This window comes from Arachis hypogaea, chromosome 20, assembly GCF_003086295.3.
Source record: "Arachis hypogaea cultivar Tifrunner chromosome 20, arahy.Tifrunner.gnm2.J5K5, whole genome shotgun sequence".
NCBI lineage: Eukaryota > Viridiplantae > Streptophyta > Magnoliopsida > Fabales > Fabaceae > Arachis > Arachis hypogaea.
The window spans coordinates 68,016,237-68,021,199 of NC_092055.1; positions in this window are offsets into that span (position 1 = coordinate 68,016,237).

Genomic DNA, 4,963 nt, shown 5'->3' on the forward strand with positions numbered 1-4,963 from the left:
TATGTTGATTTGTAATGATTTATATATATATAGCTTGATTATTGTGAGTTTGGAAGCCTTTGGAACTTGTTGGTGCTTGTTGGAGTGGAATTGGAGGCTTGCTTATGGTTAGAAGCCTAGCTTGTGCTCAATTTTTGGTTAAGGGCATATTGGAAATCGGCCAAGGTATGGTTTTGGTTTCCTCTATATAGTATATAATATTCATGGACACTTAGGCTAGTGACCCATAGGATAGGTTTGGATTTATGTGGTTGTTGATGATGGTTGATTGATAATGTATGTTGAATTGATATTGTTATGTTGAGAAATAATGATGTTGAGGCATGATGCTTGATGTCTTTGAATGATTGTATATTTTTGGATATTGATATAGAGTATGAATGAGGTTGATGATGAGAATTGATAGTGGTAAAATGATTATTGGTGGATGTGTTGGTGGAGGATTGACTTTGGTATCATATAATTGAGGTTGGATGGTTGAGAATGGTGTAATATGTTATAAAGGGTAGATTTTGATGGAAGATGGAGCTTGGAAAGGCTTTATTTGGTTTTGTTTAGTTTGAGTTGTGAAATGCGGAAATTGGTAAATTGTGAACTTGTGGTAAAAGTTGGTTTTTGGTGAACTTTGTCTGATCATAACTTATGTCTCAGTTTTCAAAATTTGTTGAAATTTATTTGAAATTAAAGCTTATTGAAAACTTTTTACATCGATATAAAGTTTGTAATTTATTAGAGGAAGTTATGATCATTCAAAGTTGGTGTTGAAAATTTGAAATTCTGCAAAGTTGCAGAATTTTGTGATTACTAGTATGTGCGCACGCACAACCTTGCGGAATTTTAAACCTGTGCGTACACACAGACCTGTGCATACGCACAGGAAAGGAAAGGCTTTCTGTTTACAACGCTAGCACAGCTAGTGCGCGTACATAACCAATGAGGTTTTACAACCTGTGCGCAGGGACAAGTTGGGAAGGGCAGTCTGTTGAGGGCGCTAGCATACCTTGTGCAAGGGAACAGACCTTGCAAAATTTGGCACCTGTGCGTACACACACTTTTAAAAATCTTCCTGAGCGTGCGCACGGACACCCCTGTGCATATGCACACGCCCTATTTCTCAAATTAAAATTTTATTTTCAACTATTTCACCTTCCCAACAAGATTGTAAGCTTCTATGACACCATTTTAAGACTTTTGGACATAATTTTGGGTAGGAGAACATGGGAAAGAACTTTAGAGCTTTAGTTGATGTTATTTTGAAAATTAGAAAACGGAGGCTTAGGTTTCGGCTGCACTGAGGATGGTTTGACGGCGTGTGAAGGTAGACTAGTATGTGAAATGAGAACTGATGAACTGTTGAGTTCAGAATAGAAATGTTGCATTGACAGTAGTGAGATGAGTCGAGGACTCAGAATGGAAATGTTGATTTGACGGTGGTTGAGATGAGTCGAGGACTCGAATGAGCAATGATGAATCAACGATGTATTGAAAATGTTTTCTGGAAAACCACTGAACTACTGTTTTATGTTGAGATTATGAGACGCTATGCGCCTGGCAGGGATGGTGGTTAATCCCGCCTGTCGAGGTAGCGGCGGCGGCGTAAGGACGGTGGTTAATCCCGCTTACGTTGAGATGTGAGGTTTGTGGCTAGAGTATCCCACTCGCATTCTTTCGGATCAATAGAGTGTGCAGGCACAAAATCTTGGACAGTGATGCACCACTATATGGTCGTGCATTCTATGCTGAATTTAGGGGATTTTATCACCCTTTTCCCAAATTTATTCCATGAAATGGCATAGTTTCATGTATTTCTCCTAATTTGTGCTTACGTGTAAAAACATGCTTTTTTAGGCCCTTAATTGGTTAATTTTAATTCACCTTTGATTTCACTAGATGCCTTGATGTGTGTATTAGTGATTTCAGGTTGAAGAGGCTAGGAATGGATCAAAGGAATGAAGAGAAAAGCATGCAAAGTGGAGAAATTATGGAAAATCAAGGATTTAGGATGCATTCATAGACGCGCACGCATAGAATGTGAAGTCGCAAGGCGACGCGTACGCGTACATGATGTGTACGCGTGGAACGCAAATTGCCAAGCGTACGCGTCGATGCTCGCACATGACCTCATTAAAGTGAAAACGCTGGGGGCAATTTCTGGGCTTTCCAGGCCCAAATCCAACTCATTTCTGAGCCTATTAAATGCAGAAATCAAGAGGAGTCAAAGAGGGGGGGGGGAGTCATAATTGAATTTTGGAGGGAATGCTTTAGTTAGTTTCTAGAGAGAGAAGCTCTTTCTTCTCTCTAGAATTAGGTTAGATGTAGATTAGGATTTCTTAGATCTAGGTTTAATTCTTGCTTTCATCTACTTTTCCTTTACAATTTCTTGTTCCTTTACCTCTCTTTCCTCTAGTTTAGCATTTTATTCTTGTAATTGTTTACTTTTATGTTGATGAATTCTTATTTCTTCTATTTCCCTTTTAATGTAATTTATGTTTTCATGTTCTTTTATTGTTGATTTGCTTTATTGTTGTTGATCTCTTGTAACTAGTAGTTATAGATCTCTATTTCTTGCAATTTGATTTTACTTTCTTTTTATGCCTTCCAAGTGCTTGATAAAATTCTTGGAAGGATGTTAGAGTAGATTTTTCTCCTCTTGGCTTTGGTTGAGTAATTGGAGACTCTTGAGTTATCAAACTGTTTTGTTGATTGATAACTGGAAGTTGCTAATTGACTTGAATGACACTAACTCTAGTCTTTCCTTAGGATTTGACTAGGACTTATGGACTCAAGTTGATTTATGCACTTGACTTTCCTTCATAGTTAGAGGTTGACTAAGTGGGAGCAATGGACAATTGATGTCACAATTGATGATGATAACGAGGATAGGACTTCCAATTGTCATTCCTTGCCAAGAGCTTTATTAGCTATTATTTTAATTCTTGCAATTTACTTTTCTTGTTCCTTATTCAAAATCCCAAAATATACATCTCATGACCAATAACAAGAACACTTCCCTGCAATTTTTTTGAGAGACGACCCAAGGTTTGAATACGTCGGTTATTATTTTTATTGGGGTTTGTTACTTGTGACAACCAAATTTTTGTATCAGAGGATTCTTTGTTGGTTTAGAAACTATACTTGCAACGAGATTTCATTTGTGAAATTCTATACCATCAAAAATCCATTCATCATAATGGCGCCATTGCTGGGAAATTACAATTGTGTGCTTGTTATTGGTTATTGTATATATGTGAATATTGTGAATATGTTTGCCTTTTGCTTCTTTGTTAGTTTTTGGTAGTTGTAGGAGTTTGTTGTCTTTATTTGTCACTAGTTTTTGTTTTTATTTTCTCTTGCTATCATGAATTCTAATCCTTTTGGCTATGAGTTTGGTTCCAACTATGTTGTAGGAAATGGAAATTTCAATAAGAATGTGCATCAAGGATGGAACAATCAAAGGTGGGAGGAGCCTCAAGCATATGCTTAATCTTCATGGCAACAACCTCCTCCGGTTCCGTATAGGTATAATTCCACTCCTTATGCATATCAATCTAATGGATGTGGTCCTCTCTATTGTACTTGTCAACAACTACTACCACATGCCTATGGACCACCTCCTCAACATAGTCCTCAAGCATGCTCACAAGCCCCTTCCTACCAAAGCCCTTTCTATGACCCTTATCCATCATATGACCGATCGTCCTTACCTCATCCTTGTGACCATTATATTAGGAAATCCATAGAGCCACCACAATTCCAATATCAATACTCCCAAGAACCACAAATTTCATATACACCACCTCCATACCCTTACCAAGAAGAACCACCTTCCTATTATGAACCCTTTCTCCAAAATAATGAACCCTCCTATCCACCCTAAGCCCCCAATGAATGATTCTCTCACTTTGCTACTTCAAGGACAAAGAGAAATGTAAAGGGAGGTACTAGAATCCACGGCCACCTTGATCGAGGTGGCAAATCGATTCGCCTCTCTATGTTTGAGCACTCAAAGAACTCCCATGGCTACATGTGGAGAATCAAATGAAGAGCATAGTATGGAGGAGAGATTGAAAACTCCAGTGGAAAATGAGGAATGTTCCTTTGTATTGGAACAATTGGAGGAACCTATGATTGTTGATGAAGAAGAATAAGTGGTGGAAGACTTAAGAGATGCAGAACCTCCATGAGAATCTAGAATCATAGAAAACCCCTCCAAGAAGATTGAAGTTGATGTTAAGGAAGAAAGTGCACAACCTCCAAAGCATATTCCATATGAAGACTTGGACAGGATAGAGCAAGAATTGAGTTCCCTTGGTGATGAAGATCATGCATCAAATCTTGGAGAAGAATCCTTTGAACTTGAAGAACTCTCTCCCGGTGATATAGAAAGCAATGTGGAGGTAGATTTCTCTCATCCTCCCATTTATGATTTGAGTGGTGGAGAAGAGTTGGATGAAATTGATGAACAAAGGATTGAAATTATGAAATCTTGTGAAGAGGTGGAGGCCCTTAGAAAAAGAAAGAGGGGAGTTGAATACACTTTGCCAAGATTCTTGGAAGCTTCTTTGCCTAGGTTGTTATCTAAACCTACATTTGAGTGGGTAAAATTCACCTTTATTAGCTTTATTGTCCCAATCGAATATGGCTTGCTTGAAACAGATGGACAACTTAGGAAACTTTGTGGGATGAAGCGTAAGAGAAGGATGTTTCGTTGTTGGCGTTGCAAATCAAGGCTCATTTTAGTTGATACTTCAAGGGTTAAATACAAGGGTTGGACTAGTGCTCAATTAGGTGGGTCTAGAAGGATGTTTGGTCACTTCATTGAGAATTCATCATGCTTACCACCCGGATGGAACAATGATGATCAACTTGAAGACGGGTGTCAAAACAAAGTGTGGGATCTCGGATCGCATAAGGAGAATCAATTTTGGGAGCCCATGATTTGTGAAGAACTCCATCAAGGCTT